The 18,467-nt window shown below is 48.0% G+C and overlaps 1 protein-coding gene across 1 annotated transcript in view; it reads left to right on the top strand.

Moving 5' to 3' along the window:
* The first annotated feature begins 14,421 nt into the window (after window positions 1-14,421).
* PTGES (prostaglandin E synthase) overlaps window positions 14,422-18,467 on the top strand; it is a 36,323-nt gene continuing 32,277 nt past the window's right edge. Inside the window, exon 1 of the mRNA XM_024106092.3 lies at window positions 14,422-14,622. The gene's annotated coding sequence lies outside the window, so the exon portion shown is untranslated. The remainder of the gene's footprint in view (window positions 14,623-18,467) is intronic.

The raw sequence follows: 18,467 nt of genomic DNA, 5'->3' as shown, positions 1-18,467 counted from the left end.
TGAGGGGATAAAAAGGAGGAGGGGGCTAGAAAGGGGAAGAGATATAAAATGGAGACCTGAGCCAACAAGGGGAAGATGGGTACAGCCATTCCTTTGATTTCCTGTACTGATGTGACGGGTGCTAGGTGCTCCGAGGAGCAAGGCAACAAGAGGCAGACAGAAAAACCTGTGGGGGGCAGGCTGGCCTAGTGGAGACCTGGATTGGGCCCCCAAGATCCAGCTTGTGTTCCTGGCTCTGCCACTGCTCTACTGTGTGATCTTGGGCAAGTCACTTCCCCTGTCTCAGGGGATAATGATAATGACCTCCTAGGTAAAGTGCTTGGAGACCTTGGATGAAAATCACTCTATAAGAGCTGGGTATCATCATCGCTGAAAAGGACACTGCCAGGAACTTGGAGAGGAGTGTTCACTGCAACATGGGTGGATAAGTAGGCATGGTGCATGTGTCCTGGAGAAACAATTAACAGGCAGGAGTTTGTGAGGGTAATGGCACCAAAAAATAACCAGAGAACTAAGGATGGATATGAAAAAAAAATAGCAAGCCCCAGTTTTAAGCTTTTTTTTTCAATAACCAGATCCATAACCCACTGGAGTCAACAGGAATCTTTCAAGCTTGTGCTTGTGATTTTCTCCAAGAAAGCTCATCGATCAGCTGGAAGTTTGTATTGACTAGCCCCAATGTTCATAGTCCCTGAATGCTTTGTACATTGACTAAGTAGGGTATTCCAGTGCCCTAATTGCTTTGTAACCTAGCCCAAACTATATGTTATCTGTGCTCCTGCTGACCGGTACAAGCCAGGGTCCATGCGGTGGATCTGTTAATGCTTGAATTGTCAAATATTTATCAGACTCCACTTCTTTCAGCTGGAACTCCATTGGCCAATGAGCACCTTTTAGCACCTGGGGTGGTGGGTTTGGATTAATACTGTCCTTCAGCACCCTGGACAGCTCCCCTTCTTTTGCACATCTCCAGGTTTCCAATTAACACATTTGAAAGGGGAGTTCAGAATCTTGGCCCAGGGAGGAGAACCTCCCGCCACAGCAATGTGAGACCCAAAGGCATATGATTCAGACTGCGGCAAGCTTCTCCTCTGTACTTGTGTTCTGTCCCACGGAAGAGTGAGCATTTAACATACATATTTGGTGAGACCTCATCTCCTTCATGCTCGACCTCCTAAGAAATATATCTTTCACAAACCTAATATATCTTTCTCCCAGTCACCGGACTCTAGGCTCTATTGGTGAAACAAGGTAAGAGTTGCTTTATATACAATGGAATATGGCCTAATTCGGTCTAATTATCCATTACCATGCACACTTGTATAGTCACAAAAGTGGTGCATGTGCTACCATTCTCCTTTAATAGCATGATACACTCACTTGGCGCTGGTGTAAATGAATAAACAAGGTGCAGAGCAATGGAGAATCAGAGCCCTGGCCTCTAAACTGTGCCCCCTGCCTCCTCAAGGGAGTACAATATGATTAAGCTGAAAATCTCTTTATCAATGATATGAGCATATAGTAATCAGTGTTTAACTGATATGTTTCCATATGTGCTCCTCAGTCCCACTGATTTACAAGCGGGGTTAGAGGTGAAAATGGACTGCAGTTAGGGAGGCTAGACTGGGTCAGTGTAGTTATTAAAGTTATATGGTGTGACAGCATCGGGCCAGATGGCTACAGGAGAGTGATGGAAGGCAGATTAATTAGACCCAGGTTAAGCAGGTGCCTTTTCCCTGGGTAAGGTAACGGGCAGTTCCAGAACAATCAGGAACTTGCTGGAACAAATTAAGGCAGACAAGCTAATTAGGACACCTGGACCCAATTAAGAAACTGCTAGAATGAATTAAGGCAGACTAATCAGGGCACCTGGTTTAAAAAGGACCTCACCACAGGACCTCACAGACCTCAGGAGGAAGGTCCTGTGGTGAGGATAAAGAAGGTGTTGGGAGGAGGCCATGGGGAAGTAGCCCAGGGTGTTGTAGCTGTCACGAAGCTGTTACAGGAGACATCATAGATAGCTGCAATCCACAGAGCCCTGGGCTGGAACCCAGAGTAGAGGGCAGGCCCGGATTCCCCCCATCCCCTCACCTCCCTTTTTGATATAAGAGGAGTTGATCTGGACTGTGGGTCCCACCAGAGGGGAAGGTCTCTACCCATTAGGTGGGCCAGCAGAGACTGTGGGGATTGTTCTCTTCCTTTTCCCAATGCTGGCCAGTGATGAGGTTAGCCAAGTGAATGGCAGGTTTGTGCCACTAACAAAACGAGCCAAACTGAGGACTGCCATGAACCTCTGAGGCGAGCAAATCTGCCAGAAAGCACAGAACCCACCAAGGCAGAGGAGGAACTTTATCACAATGGAGAGAGAGTAATAGAGGTACTTTATTATGTACTTTATTACAGTAATGGCCAGAGGCCCCACTCAAGACTGGGGTTCCATTGGTCTAAATGCTGTACAAATACACAGTAAGAGATGATCTTTGCCCCAAAGAGCTTACAATCAAAAGTTTGTTACTTTGCCTTTATTAATCCACACATGACTCTGGGAAAGGCAGCCTGGCCTAGTCGGTAGAGCCTTGGATTGGTACCACGAGACCTGGGTTCTGTTCCTGGCTCTGCCACTGGCTTTCTGGATGACCTCAGACAGGTCACTTTGCCTTTGTGTGCCCTCCATTTCCACATCTATAAAATGGAAATAATGATACTGATCTTTGTAAAGTGCTTTGAGATGAAAAGTGCAAATTATTATTATTTATTATATTGCAGATCAGCTACAAGCTTCTACATCAGTTGTGTGTGTGGGGGGGGAATAAGATATAAAAAAGAGATTCAAGATTCCACTTTCAGAGTGTGTCCCATCCATAGAGCTTTAAAAAACACTTATCAGCTTATCCTCACGGTGCACCTCTGAGGTAGACAAGTGTTGTTATTTCTATTTTAAAGATGGGGAAACTGAAGTACAGGAGTACTGTTTCCAACTTCCCAGCTTTAATTTGTGCACCACGTGATCCTCAGCTTGGTAACAAAGTTAAGATCCAAAAGGGCATAGTTAATATCATTGTCAGGAGAAGAACTCGAAAAGGAACTTTCCCACCCGTTAGCAGGCAAAGCTCAATGAGAGAAAATCCATCTGATAATTTTTCACACCCTAGGCCTCATTCTCCGCTGCCCTGCCCCTCGAAGTGTCAATTATACCTGTGCAAAGTGAGTGTGAAGTGGCTGTGAAATGCTATCAATTCAGGATGGTTGCATTTCAGACCCACTTTGCACAGGTATGTCAATGAGTGCACATGTTGCAAGGCAGGAGAGAGGATCGGGCTGTAGCTCATCTCTGTGTGATGGGTTAGATCACAGAAACCCCCTTGGGTTTGTCAACTGATGTGCCAAGACTACTTCTGCCCCTGCTTTCCCTGGGACTCCAGCACCCTGTCTTGTTGAGCCAGATACGCCAGTCTACTCCAACACAGACCCAGGGTCTGAATCACGTGCCCCAAAGCTGCAGACTTAACTGAAAGCAACTTACAGAAGTGTTCCTGTCTTTAACACTCAGATGCCCAACTCCCAATGGGGTCCAAACCCCAAATAAATCCATTTTATCCTGTATAAAGCTTATACAGGGTAAACTCATAAATTGTTCGCCCTCTATAACACTGATAGAGAGATATGCACAGCAGTTTGCCCCCCCCCCCAACCCCCCAGGTATTAATACATACTCTGGGTTAATTAATATGTAAGAAGTGATTTTATTAAATACAGAAAGTAGGATTTAAATGGTTCCAAGTAGTAACAGAACAAAGTGAATTACCAAGTAAAATAAAATAAAACATGCAAGTCTAAGCCTAGTACAGTAATAAAACTGAATACAGATAAAATCTCACCCTCAGAGATGTTTCAGTAAGTTTCTTTCACAGACTGGATGCCGTCCTAGTCTGGGCACAATCCTTTCCCCGGTAAAGCCCTTGTTCTAGCTCAGGTAGTAGCTAGGGGATTTCTCATGACTGCAGCCCCCTTTATTCTGTTCTACCCACTTATATATCTTTGGCACAAGGCAGGAGTCTTTTGTCTCTCTGGGTCCCCCCCCCCCCCCCACTTCTAAATGGAAAAGCACCAGGTTAAAGATGGATTCCAGTTCAGGTGACATGATCACATGTCACTATAAGACTTCATTGCCCACTTGCCAGCACATACGTATACAAGAAGACTTACAAGTAAAACAGAGCCATCTACAGTCAATTGTCCTGGTTAATGGGAGTCATCAAGATTCCAAACCACCATTAATGGCCCACACTTCGCATAATTACAGTAGGCCCTCAGAATTATATTTCATATTTCTAGTTTCAGATACAAGAATGATACATTCATACAAGTAGGATGACCTCACTCAGTAGATTATAAGCTTTGTAATGATACCTTACAAAGGACCTTTTGCATGAAGCATATTCCAGTTACATTATATTCACACTCATTAGCATAGTTTCATAACATCATATAGAGTGCAACATCACACTCAGGGCTCGTCTACGCACGGAATTAAAGTGGAGGCAGTGATACCGGCATACAGGTGTTTATACTAGTTGTGACAGGCTGACAATTCCCTGTAGTATCCTGAACAAACCTTATAGAATTAAGAAACTTTATTGAATTAAATTAAACCTTATTGAATTAGGGTTAATATCTTTGGGGTACATTGTATTAAAAATGCAATTGAGTGTGCAATTGAGTGCAATTATTGTAGCATTGTATGTACCTTCTCTAGATGCTAATGTACTTCCTCTGTTATCAACCCTTTGTAGCAACCCCCCTGGAGAGAGATGCATATACTGGTTCCAATTGGATTCTCCAGGGGCCAACAGGCAAAGAAAAAGCTTTTGGATAAAGAGCCTGGTTTTAAACAGGCTGATGGCCTTCTTCCTGCTCCAGCAAACGGACAGGACCCCTGGTCCACAGAGGGCCCTAATCCTTAGGGGAGGGTTTGAAGGACTGGGCCTACTGAGGCCTCATAAGCCTGGGTGCTTGTTCTGAGTTGAAGCTGTGATGAGCTGGTAACCACAAGGAATCCCCCTTGTGTGGGAGTTTAAAGGACTGTTCCTGTCAGAATCCATGTTAGGTTGGGGTGATCTGGGCATGCGTGTAGGTTCTTTCATTGTTTTTATCTGTTTTCTCTGTGGTGCTTTTCACCTTAAGAATAAAGCAGGCTTGCATAGAAAGTGCTGGCTGGTAAGTTATATCTGTAGCAAAGGTTACAGTCAACCTGTTAAACAGCTCTGAAGATGAAGCAAGCAGGTGTCTTTGTGCTGGGAAATACACAGTGAAGGCAGGGAACTGTTCAGCCTGGAAATACGCCAGTCAGAAGGGAGAGACGGGCGTGTGCCTCAACCCAACAGCAGCAACAGCTGGGAGCCTAGAGTGGGTGCCCTTGCTGGTCCACTGAGGGGAAATGCAGGTGTGGTTACCCGGAACTGTGACACCGGTGTAGATATTCCTGTATGGGATTTGGAATAGTGATACTGGTATAAGGCACCTGCTTACCGGTATAACTGTGCCCACACTAGGGGTTGTACCAGTGTCATGATATTGGTTTAAAAAAAATCACATCCTTATCCAAAATAGTTCCAGCTGTACAAAAACTGTGTGTAGGCCTAAGAGCGTTCTAAACCACGCTGAGCCCTGTTCCTCCAACTCAAACCTCGGCTTCTTTGCATTTATTTGTATGAACACCAGATGGCGCAACAACCAAGGTCTTAGAGCTAGCAGGGGTCGGCAACCTTTCAGAAGTGCTGTGCCGAGACTTCATTTATTCACTCTGATTTAAGGTTCCGCGTGCCAGTCATACATTTTAACGTTTTTAGAAGGTCTCTTTCTATAAGTCTATAATATAGAACTAAACCATTGTTGTATGTAAAGTAAATAAGGTTTTTAAAATGTTTAAGAAGCTTCATTTAAAACTAAATTAAAATGCAGAGCCCCCCGGACCGGTGGCCAGGACCCGGTCAGCGTGAGTGCCACTGAAAATCAGCTCACGTGCCGAAGGCGGCACGCGTGCCATAGGTTGCCTACCCCTGAGCTAGACCAGGAGCACCCCCTGCAAAATGAATGCCAAAATGAATGCAAACGATGGAAGGAAAAGAGAGGGGAGTAAACATAAACAGAGCTACCGGTTTGTGTTAGAAACATGATTCAGAGGGATTCCAAGCTGCCCAGCCGTCAGAGCTGCCAAGCCAGACCCACACGGACAGTGTATCTGGAACCCAAGAACTGTTATAAAGCAACAGAATGCAGCCACTGTCATCTTTCACATGGAGATGCCGAGCTTGATTCAAGCTCTAAGATAATTTTATGCCAGGCCCTGTAGACTCTATGGACTGAACCTTTGTATTAAAGAAGAAAGTAGGCCCCATTACAGAGCTCACAGGCTTCAGGTGAGGTTTACCCACTCCTGTGGTAGAGATTGAGCTCGATCCCAGGGGCTCTGGAGTGGACTGTTTGTCTTGCATGGCCCTGGAGTAGAAAGTTGTGTGTACTGCTCTCTCTTGTCAAGTGAGTAGGTCTCAAAGTTTGGGATCCACATTTCTCATCATCCCACCAGACCTGGGTGGTGTGAACCCACTTCTTGTTTTTGACATGCAGGAGGGCGGGAGGAGGACTCATTTCTCTGAGTCTGTGTCTGTCTTTGAGGTCCCTCAGGGCTGAAATACCTATTGAAATACAGTCCTAAATATTATAGACAGCACATTGGAGAAGCGTCAGCTGGGCTTTGCAGAGGAGAGGGCAAAGGGAGAAAAGTCTATAGACTCTCCTTTCCCATATGGGGGTGGGGGGGAATAATATATTTCCTATACTGAGATGGGCTGTGTGCTGCTTAACATGTGCCAGAGGGGTGTACAAGTGATTCACCGTTGGAACACTTCATTCTGAAAAATAACTCGCTGTCAAACAGGGAGGTTCCATCTAATGGGTCCCGTGGGGGTCTGTCCTGAGTCTGGTCCTACTTTTCATTAATGACTTGAATAATCGAGTGGAGAGAGCGCTTATCAAGTCTGTGGATGATAGCAAGCTGGGAGGACTTGCAAGCAGACAGGATTAGAATTAAAAATGATCTTGATAAACTGGAGAATTGGTCTGCAATCAATAAGATGACATTCAATAAAGACAAATTAAGGAAATCATCTGCAAACACTTGGAAGGTGGTAAGGTGATAGGGAACAGCCAGCATGGATTTGTGAAGAACAAATCATGTCAAACAAATCTGATAGCTTTCTTTGATAGGATAATGAGCCTTGTGGATAAGGGTGAAGCTGTGGATGTGGTATACCTAGACTTTAGTAAGGCATTTGATACGGTCTCGCATGATATTCTTATCGATAAACTAGGCAAATACAATTTAGATGGGGCTACTATAAGGTGGGTGCATAACTGGCTGGATAACCGTACTCAGAGAGTTGTTATTAATGGTTCCCAATCCTGCTGGAAAGACATAACAAGTGGGGTTCCGCAGGGGTCTGTTTGGGGACTGGCTCTGTTCAATATCTTCATCAACGACTTCGATATTGGCACAGAAAGTACGCTTATTAAGTTTGCGGATGATACCAAACTGGGAGGGATTGCAACTGCTTTGGAGGACAGGGTCATAATTCAAAATGATCTGGACAAATTGGAGAAATGGTCTGAGGTAAACAGGATGAAGTTTAACAAAGACAAATGCAAAGTGCTCCACTTAGGAAGAAAAAATCAGTTTCACACATACAGAATGGGAAGAGACTGTCTAGGAAGGAGTACGGCAGAAAGGGATCTAGGGGTTATAGTGGACCACAAGTTAAATATGAGTCAACAGTGTGATGCTGTTGCAAAAAAAGCACACATGATTCTGGGACGTATTAACAGGTGTGTTGTGAGCAAGACACGAGAAGTCATTCTTCCGCTCTACTCTGCTCTGGTTAGGCCTCAGCTGGAGTATTGTGTCCAGTTCTGGGCACCACATTTTAAAAAAGATGTGGAGAAATTGGAAAGGGTCCAGAGAAGAGCAACAAGAATGATTAAAGGTCTTGAGAACATGACCTATGAAGGAAGGCTGAAAGAATTGGGTTTGTTTAGTTTGGAAAAGAGAAGACTGAGAGGGGACATGATAGCAGTTCTCAGGTATTTAAAAGGGTGTCATCATGAGGAGGGAGAAAACTTGTTCACCTTAGCCTCTAAGGATAGACCAAGAAGCAATGGGTTTAAACTGCAGCAAGGGAGGTCTAGGTTGGACATTAGGAAAAAGTTCCTAACAGTCAGGGTGGTTAAACACTGGAATAAATTGCCTAGGGAGGTTGTGGAATCTCCATCTCTGGAGATATTTAAGAGTAGGTTAGATAAATGTCTATCAGGGATGGTCTAGACAGTATTTGGTCCTGCCATGCGGGCAGGGGACTGGACTCGATGACCTCTCGAGGTCCCTTCCAGTCCTAGAATCTATGAATCTATGAATCTATGAAATGCAAAGTACTATACTTAGGAAGGAAAAATCCAATGCACAAATATAAAATGGGGAACAACTGGCTAGGAAGCAGTACTGCAGAAACCGATCTGGGGGTTATAGTGGATCACAAATTGAATCTGAATCAACAGTGTGGCGCTGTTGCAAAAAAGGTGAATGCCATTCTGGGATGTGTTAACAGGAGAAGATACAGGAGATAGTAGTTCTGCTCCACTCAGCACTGGTGAGGAGTACTCTGGAGTACTGTGTCCAGTTTTGGCCATCACACTTGAGTAAAGAAGTGAACAAATTGGACAGAGTCCAGCGGAGAGTAACAACAATGATAAGAGGTTTGGAAAACATGACCTATGAGGAAAGGTTGAAGGAAGTGGGCATGTTTAGTCTAGAGCTGGAGGGGGACATGACCTCCATCTTCAAATACGTAAAAGGTTGTTATCAAGAGGAAGGTGATCAGCTGCTATCCACCGGACAAGAAGTAATCAGCTGAGTTTGCAGCAAGGGAGATTTAGGTTAGATATTAGGGAAAACTTCCTAACTCTAAGGATTGTTGAGTACTGGAAGGGAGGCTGTGAAATCCCTGTTATTGGAAGTTTTTAAGAACAGGTTAAACACCTGTCAGGACTGAACTAGGTGTACTCAGTCCTACCTCAGCATGGGGGGAAGGAGTGGATGGCCTCTTGAGGTGCCTTCCAGCCCCTCAGTGGATCTATGCTGTTATCCCCTTAGCTCTTACCTGCTAAATAGGATCAAGATGGGTCAGTACTTGTCTGAGACACTGCCTAAGAACCACCAAGGCATTGCAGCACAGATGATGGTGGCACCCTTTTCTTCTAATCTGCATGGAGCCAGTGCCCCAGGACGGTGTTGGAGGGACTGTCTTTTGACTGTTAAACTGTCCACTGGTTCTCATTAAAGAACTCCTGGTTTTTTTGCAAAAGTAAAGGTGTTCATGGGCGTGGGTGTCTTACGTCTGCTATCCTGGCCAAATTCAGAGCTTGGTAATTGCACTCTGCCTTCCTAAGCTCCCCGTGCAGTTTCAGCCGGAAGCAGGATTCTTTTCCCAGCTGAATGCATTGAGGTGTTTCGGGCTATTAATCAGCTGATGTGTTTCATCCCAGAAGTGGCTGCATTTCAGTTGGTGGACAAAGTGATGTCTCTGGACAGTGACAGTGGAAGCTGAACGCTAGTTGAAGAGTTTTTTGGGATTCTTTGAGGTGAGAGGCACTAGACAAATCCACGCTATTTGTATCACCACTGGTACAATGTATTAGCAGCATCATGAAACTGGCCACCAGTTAGAACAGAAGTAGCCCCTTCCCTTTTCCTTAAAACGTGCCCCTGACTTCAGGGGAGTGTAGAGCTTCCCCTTTCTACAGTTACCCCTCACACATCCATGCGTGCAGACTCCTTCACACACACCCGCCCTCTTTGCCTGCTGGCTGGTGAGTAGGCTGAGGCCTGTTTGTTTTGAGAGCATCTTCCCAGAGGAGGTCAGGTTCGAGCCCCCTTTAAACTCACAGAGGAGGCAGCTGCAGGGAGAGACTGCACTTCTGACGCACATCAGGAGGAGCTGGATGGCTGCTTTATCCAAACACTGAGCCAGGCTGCACTTTGCAGATGCATCAGGAACTGTGGGGCGGGCTGTGACTCACTGGGACAGATCTGGCCATTCTCGGACGCGTGGGTAGTAGTAATACTTATCACTTAACACTGCGCAAACATTGCTTAATCCTCAAAACACCCCAGTGAGGTAAGGGTGGGGATCATTATCCCTATGCTACACCGGGAGAAACCGAGGCACAGAGAGGGGAAGTGATTTGCCTAAGATCCTTATTTCTGTCTCCAAGTTCTAGCAGGGAGAAGAGAGACTATGCAACAAGGACCAAATCCTGCAGTCTTTACTCAGGCAAAAACTCCAGCCAAGTTTGGCCTGGGTGAGGACTGTAGGACTGGGTCATAGATGAGAACTGCAAAGTCCCCACACCACTCTGCGGGGTGTGGTGCCGCTTTGTGTGTCAGGTGGGGTGTGGGGGCAGGAGAGAGGGAGTCCATGAGCCTGTGATGCATGGGAAGGATGGGGACACGGTCCTGCTGGGAAAAATGTAGAGGTGTGAGGAAGAACCTGCCAGGAGCAAGTGATTTCTTTGATCACATCTTAATCCTCCGTTGGGGGACGAGTGTGACTTTTGAATGGATTTTGGAGTCACTGGTGATTTCTCATACAGCTGGAAAAGTTTTAGATCCTGGATGTTTTTATGGATAGATGCTGTCCCTGGACAATGTAACCAGGCGAGGGGAACGGCCTACCGTACAAGAATATGAAAGGGGATCTGATTTTAGGGCCCGTCCCTGCTGTCCTGAGTCAGGTTGGTAGGATCAGATCTCTTCTCTAGTTGTCGTTACATTCTGGACCGGACTCTTATTTACACTACAGCTGCTTGATGTTGCTCTGCTGTTGCAAAGGGGCCTTGTATGAGTAAACGACATTTGCACTTGCTCGAAGAGCCCTGTACTCTGCTAGCACGATGGAAAGACTCCTTAGTGCACCTGAGAATCAGCCCTTCTGTTTAGTGGCTGTGGGCGCCCCTTGAGCTCACGGATAGGCAGAATGGGCAGGTCTATGACACACACACACACAATCATTTTTCTCCCCTTCCGTCCCCCGGTCATATTCCAGTATTTAACAAATAGAATAACGTGCCTTTCAGAGTCCAGGCAGAAGGGCTACGGGAGCAACTTTCACTCCATCTGGTTGGCTTCAAATTTGAATTAAACCGGCAGTAATTGGATGTTTGAGACAGGAGCAGGGAATGGCTCCATGTCCTGATTGTCCTGCCACACTATCTATCCTCCATTGTGACTGGAGCTGCCCATATCTCTGGCCACCCTGGGAGCAGGTGCTGCCACATTTAACCTCGTAGGCAGGACAGGCTCCTTTAGATTTTGCAGCCTGCCCTGCGTCGGTCCAGTCTGGGGTTTCTAAGAGGAATAAGGAGGAAGGAGCAGTGCTAGTGCAACGTCCGTGTGTGCCGCTCTGTGCCCAGGCCACGGCGGATATGAGTTTGTTACAGCCCCGCCTAGAGTCTGGCTCTTTAGCTCATGCGGTAGCAACTCATGTGTTTTGCTGTGGAGGTCAGAGTGGCTGTTGTACACACACCGACACGTCCTCTCTAGAGACCTGGGTTCAAATTCAAACAGGGAAAAACCCCTCAGTAAAGTGAGTTGGGCAGCTTCCAGTCTAGTCTCAGTGACCATTTATCTGCAGCATAAAACCACTGTATAATCTGGCACCACTGAACATGAGAGGCCAAGGACTGGGTGAGTCAGCACCCAGCTGTGGGAACCTAGAATTAGGACCGTTTCAGCTGCTGTAGGTCAAGGATGAGGAACATTGCAAGGGTTTCAGTGGCCGTCTCAGGGCTATCACAGCATCGGGGGTCTGTAGGTCCAGCTTTAATGTGTGGGCAAGAGTTCATCTGCCTGACTGTTTGGGAACAGAGCTCGGCTGCACTTCCCTCCCACACCATATTCACATTCAGCCATGGTGTTTGCTATTTGTTGTTCTCCTGTTTCAAAAGTTTCACCCATCCAATCAGGGAGCAGAGACAACACCATGTGACTTAGGTGACCGCTCACCACAAGTTGTGAAGAGTCGGAAAGGATGGCTCGCAATTGACCCGCAGGCTGAAAGCTGTTAGCTCAAACTACTCGGTGCCCCAGGAACCAGGCTAACTGCATCTCTGATCCCTCCTGATCTCTCCGGGGGCACCCTCTCCAGGCCTCTGACCATCAGGCTCGAGCCAGAATCACCCAGCGTTGAAGTCCTCTGTGTAACTACCAGAGCAAGTGTGATAGGTCCTGCAAGTCTGTTCCCTCTGGGGCAATGACAGTGCTGATCAGTGGCCAAACAGCTTCCTCCAAGCAAACATTTATTTAGAACAAAAGTATTTGAGAGAAAACAGACCTTAAAACCGACAAAACAGACTGTGTGCACAGCTAGCTCTTCCAAAGGGTTCCCATTCCCTGGCTTTGGGAGGGGCCTACTGCTTAGACTCCCTCCGCAAGTCCCCATACCCCTCTAGACTATTCCCTCCCTCCCTCTCTTTGTGTCGGCCTGTCTCTCTAGACAGCTTCTGACAGTGACTCCCTTCTCCCCCTGAGAAGGACTTTTAAACTCTGACGGATTCTTTTGATCGCCAGGCTCCTCTGAAGGAGGCTTGAGAGATGAGATGGGATCCTGGAAGCTAACCCTTTGCCCCACTCTCTTTCAAGGATGTGCTGGGGTCTATTGTATTGCTTTCCAGTTAGCTCTTCCCACAGCCCCCTGTTGCGTTAGATCAATACAATCATACAGGAAATCCTAGTCATCTGCCATGGTCCTACACTGACCTTACTGTAGGGGCCAGACTATTCACAAGAGTCAGACTCTTAATACACATCTGTATTAATGGGCTAATATGCAGCAGTCCCACAACTGCCCCACTCAGTGAAAGTGTCTGGATGAGGAATGATAAGGACTGGATCACAGATGAACAGCAAACAAGGGTGGGGAATTTGTGTTAAATAAATAATTGGGCATGCCGACCTGCAGCCCTTCCCTTCGGCAGGAGCTGTGTCCTGAGAGCCTTGTTCCCAGCGAGCTCAGCGGCCTGGCTCTACTATGGCTCCAGGGTAGCCTGAACTGGGCCCATCTTCATGGTCCACTTGCCTGTCAAAGCGCTGACCTGGAAGGGAGCTGGCAGTGGCACCCAATCCATGGCACTGTAGTCCCTACACTTTCGCAGCCTGAAAGCCCCAGGGCCAGAGTGACTCAGCAGGTCAGAAACTAGCGGGGACTGTGAGGCTCAGAGCCCCGGATTATCCTGCTATAACAAGAGGATCCCAGAACAGCCACGCTTTTGGAGGCAGGATATCCGGAATCTTTGCAAGCCCAGCTCTCTCACTCTCTAATGAGGCAAACCTTTTCTGCACGTTGTGATCTTTGCCACAAGCCAACAATCCCTGATTTTTCCAGTGAACCCAATGGAGATGTTCCCCTGGCTTTACTTTGAAAGTGAATTTGTATGCTGGTGAGCTGGGAGCCCTGCAAACTGAATCCTCTAATTATAGCCCCAGACAGGCAGCTCCAGTGCAAACGTCACGTGTACGCTGCTCGGCTAACTAGCTTCCCTCACCAATGAGCCTCAACTCTGACTTCTAAGGGAATGGGGGGAGCTCATTCTCTATGGCTTGTTCCGTCTTTGGCCTCCCTGCTGAGGCTGCCGACAAGTCATCCAGCTGCAACAGTGTTTTCTGTGACGTGGGCCACCTCCACAATAGGAAATGGACTGAGCTCTATTTATCCACAGATCACCGGTCACCCTACTCTGTCTAGGCCTGTGATCACCAGTCACCCTACTGTCTAGGCCTGTGATCACCAGCTCATTCCAGGCCACTGGACCACCACCAGCCACCGCCATCTGGGCTTGATTTTAGCCAGTGATCTAGAAGTGATAGGTCCCCACAGCCTGCTAGCAGTCCCCTGAGCAACCCAGTCCCTTCCACTGACTTTTTATTAACTGCTGCCTGGGGTTTGTCTGGGGGAATGTACGCGTCTTCTGTTGGACAAATGGAGCTCTCTTGAATGTGCGAGCCGCAGGGGAGTGAGTGCTCAGCAGAATACGTAACGGGTTATTGTGGCTCAATCTGAATTAATACCATTATTTGGATTGTGGTAGCACCTAGCAGTCACAGCCCTAGACCAGCGCTAGGCACCGTGCGGACGCAGAACAAAGAAACAGGCCCTGCCCTCAAGAGCGAACAAGCTACAAAGGGGGAGGCGAGTGGGGACAGATCCTCACCTGGTGGAAATGACCCGGCTCCAAACCCCTGGGCAGATTTACACCAGTGGAGGCTCTGGCTGCGGGTGATAACCATTAGCAATGCAGCCCTTCCCCTGCTGTCTTGAGAGGGAAACACGTGCCACTGCATCCAAGCAGCCCTGAGTCTGTTGCTCCAGCTGGGGTAGGATTACACAGCCGTGAGCAGACGTGAAAGATGAGAAAGCGAAAAGGCTCAGTGTGTTTGAAGCCATTTCCCTCTGATGGCACTTGCACAGGTGTTGGGATCGACTGTCTTCTCACTTCTTCCCAAAGCAGCCTGGAAAGGTAAGTCTTGTGCAGCCGAGGGCTAGGTGAGGGGTGGGGTGGGTGTGCTTGGGGTCACAGCTCTTCTCTTCTCTGTTTCCCCACTCCCTGTGTTGGGTGGAATCCTGTTAGTTGGAGCAGTCCGACCAGTTTTACCTGTTTTGACCTTTACATCTCCATACCCAGCGCCATCAAACAGTGAAAAGAAGAACAGGAGGACTTGTGGCACCTTAGAGACTAACAAATTTATTAGAGCATAAGCTTTCGTGGACTACAGCCCACTTCTTCGGATGCATATAGAATGGAACATATATTGAGGAGATATATATACACACATACAGAGAGCATAAACAGGTGGGAGTTGTCTTACCACCTCTGTAACAACCTCTGTGACACAAGTCCTCCTGTTCTTCTTTTTGCAGATACAGACTAACAAGGCTGCTACTCTGAAACCTATCAAACAGTGAGCTTCCCACCCGGAAATGAGTGCAGAAGGCAGGATTGCCATTTTGCAAGTGCAGAACAAACACCGCTAGGCATTTTAAGTCATGTGGAGTCTGTCATTTCCACCAGCTGCTATGTTCTTTACCTGCAGCTCCAGGAGGGGTGAATGGCTTTTTTAGCTGAAGGGGGAATCCAAGAAATCTCTTCAAATCCAGGAGCCCTGACTCTGACTGGCTTTAGGAAGAGCAGTGTTTGATCCGGAGCGGGATGCTCACTGATTGCTCAGACCTAATTCCACTATATCAACAATCTCCAGGCTCCCATAGTCTTTGACTTCAGAGTCCCAGAGGTTCAGGGGGAGTTTGTTTTTCCCCAGGTTGGTTTGGAAGGGGAAAGCAGCTGTTAAGCAGTCGACGTTCAGTGTAGGGGTATATACGTTGGTGTGGGAAAATGTGCATGCACGTATCTGTACTCCGCATGTCTATGCCTAAGAGAAAAGAGGCACATCTGTTTGTGTAGCTCTGCGGGTGTTTGTGCAGTTGCGTGTGTGTGTGCATGCTCATAGAGGGTTGCATGTGTCTATGAGTGCGTTTGCATGTGGGCTTATATGACTCGGTGTATCTGAGCCTGGGGGATGTGTGGGTGCAGGACAACGACTGGCTGTTGGGGTATATGTGTGACTCCCTGTGTCGGGGGTGACGTATGTTTGGATATCGGTGTGTTTGTGGGGCGACGTGTTTATGTGTGTGTACATGTGGCTTTGCGTATGCGGATGTATGGTTGTATCTACAAGTGAACAAAACTAGGTTGTGTTTGTGTGGCTAGATCTGTATGGGTGCATATATGTATTTGTGATTGTGTGTGTGTGTGGGGGGGGTGCTTGTGTAGCTGTGAGGTCGGGGGTTTTGTGTGGCTGGGTGTGATTATTTCTCTACGCTGGGGTATTGAACAGCTCCATGTACACCAGGTCTATGTGACTTGGGAAATATTGTCTGTTTTTCTTTTGTTCCTGGGGGAAATGATTTCCCCCAAATCTCAGCCACTCTAGCTCTCTGTTACCTCTTAAAAAACATCCCCAGTTCTCATGGGTGCAGCAGCCCCATTTTGCATGACACTGGGAGAAGTGAAGGGAAAAAATGGCCCAAGATGAGTAACGATTTGTGGGCGGGTTTCTGGAGGTACTGAGCACCTGCAGCCCCCCTGGATTTCATTGGGCTTTGGGGGTGCTCACACCCCCACCTCTCAGGCCAGTGGTAAGTCAGCCTTCCTCCATCTCTGTAGCCACAAGGGTGTCTGCGTCTCTCCATTACTGGGGACACCCCAGGCTCCTCTTGCCCATTCCAGTGCACATCGTGAATATCTGCTGTAGTCAAGGGAGTTCGACTGGCGTAAATCCGGTGGGGGATGAGAATTAGGCTCTGTGTTACCTTCACACTGGGCTCTGCGATGTGATCATGTCTGCTCAGATGCTCCTGGAAATTTACTCTTTCGGCTGTCATCCCCGCCCCCGCTGGCCACATGTCAGCAACCATCCGTGGGCCTGGAGCCTTCCCTGATGCCCCTCTTTGCTTTCCTATGGCGGGGTTGACTCAGGAAGGTCTGAGTCCAAGCCTGCTTTGCAAAGGCTGCGATAAGGACTCCAGGCACGAGCTGCCTCAACTGTTGGGTTGACATCAACAAATACTGGAGAAAAACGGCTCTGCGCCTCGTTGTTCGGCAGCTTTTGACCCCCCAGTGTCAGCAGGAATGTGATCACTGGAGACGCACAGGGCAGTTCAAGCCATACAACTCAGCTTACACCAGCCTATCTGCATGGACACCTCGCCCACCGAAAGCATCTCTGATCCTGCAGAAATTTGTGGGCGCACAGATGCTTTCCCTTGCTCTCACTGCAGGCACCGGCTGGCTCAGTACGGCCCACGGTGGTGCCATGCGCAGTGAGCGGATGCTGATCACAAGTTTGTGGAGCTTTTTAAAGCCAGGGTGCAGCTCCTCGATGAATGAAAATCAGTAACACTTTGCCCTTCTAGAGCACCTCTCTTCTGAGGACCTCAAAGCACTTTACAGACATGAATGAGTTCACCCTCCCAATGCCCTTCGAGGTAGGTAAATAATTATGGCACGGAGAGGGGACGGGAACTGGCACAAGCCCATGCAGTGAGTCAGTGGCGAGGCAGAGCTAAAGAAACCAGGAGCACTGACTCCAAGTGCCCCTGCTCTAACCACTAGATCCCATTGCCACAATAGCCTGCAGCATGTTGTTCAGCAGATTGTGTTTACACCTTGGCAGAGCAGGACCTTGTCGGCACAGGCATTAGTTGTAGATACCGTCTGAGATTTTCTAAGCCACTTGGGGGAATTGGGCTGTCCAGTTCCTATTCATAATAATGACCGGGTTGGGTTTGTGGGTCAGTGTGAGAGAGATGGGGCTGGGTAAGGAGGCTGTATGAATCCATCTACACGTGCGAAGCTGTCACATTCCTTTTCCTTTCCTTTGGAATTGATGCCTTCCAGCCTGGCCTGGATACCCATCCCGAAGCCCTCGCGTTTCGGGGGCCTTTGCAGAGCCTGTTAATGAGTTGAGGTGGAAATTGGGCGGTGCTGAGGAGGGTGGTTCATATTGCAGGGAAAGGCGATACAGCGCATCTCAGGTATCACCTATGTCCAGATGCAAATAAATAATAGAGCTACCATGCAATTTGTATTGGCTGACGTTTGAATGAAACATACCCCCTGCTGCAGTAACTGAAACAAAACCCCAACAGGGTCAGGTGGAAGCGAGTGTGGTGGATTAACAACCTGACCTTTCACCCCTAGTTGCAGCAGAACACGGCTGGGTTTGCTCCTTCCTCATGCATAATCCTCAGCAAAATTGCCAGCTGGGTTCTGATTTCAGGGTCTGCATTGGGTGTACAAAGCTGAATCAACACAGCTTGAGGATGGAATATCAGGTTGCACCTGTGGTGCTGGCAGTGAGATTCTGTTTGGACGTGGAAACTACGCATCCACGATACGGAAGTCATTTGTGGTCTAGTGGTTAGACAAAGGGACTGGGAGTCTGGACACCTGGGCTCTGTTTCCTGTGCTGCTACTGCCACTCTCTGAGGCTGTGTCTACACTGCATTGTAGTCCCGGGTCTGTGGGAGCTGGGATTGTGACTCAGTGTATCCCAGCCCATGCTTGAGCGCATAGGCGCCGGCTTTCTCATTTCCACAGGGGTTCCTGACCTCCACACTGCCCCAGGCCTCACCCCCACTCCACTCCATCCTCCATGGCCCCATCCCTGCCCCACCTCTGTCTACCTGCACGACACCTCTTCCTGCCCTGTTCCGTCCCCTCTCCCAAGTGTGCCCTGTCCTTGCTCCGCCCTCTTACCTCCAGCGCCTCTTGCACACCTCTGAACAGCTGATCCGTAGCGGGCA

This window comes from Chrysemys picta, chromosome 18 (assembly GCF_011386835.1).
Source record: "Chrysemys picta bellii isolate R12L10 chromosome 18, ASM1138683v2, whole genome shotgun sequence".
Lineage (NCBI taxonomy): Eukaryota > Metazoa > Chordata > Testudines > Emydidae > Chrysemys > Chrysemys picta.
The sequence above is the reverse complement of the archived record's forward strand: the minus strand, read 5'-3'. Positions and strand labels throughout refer to the sequence as shown.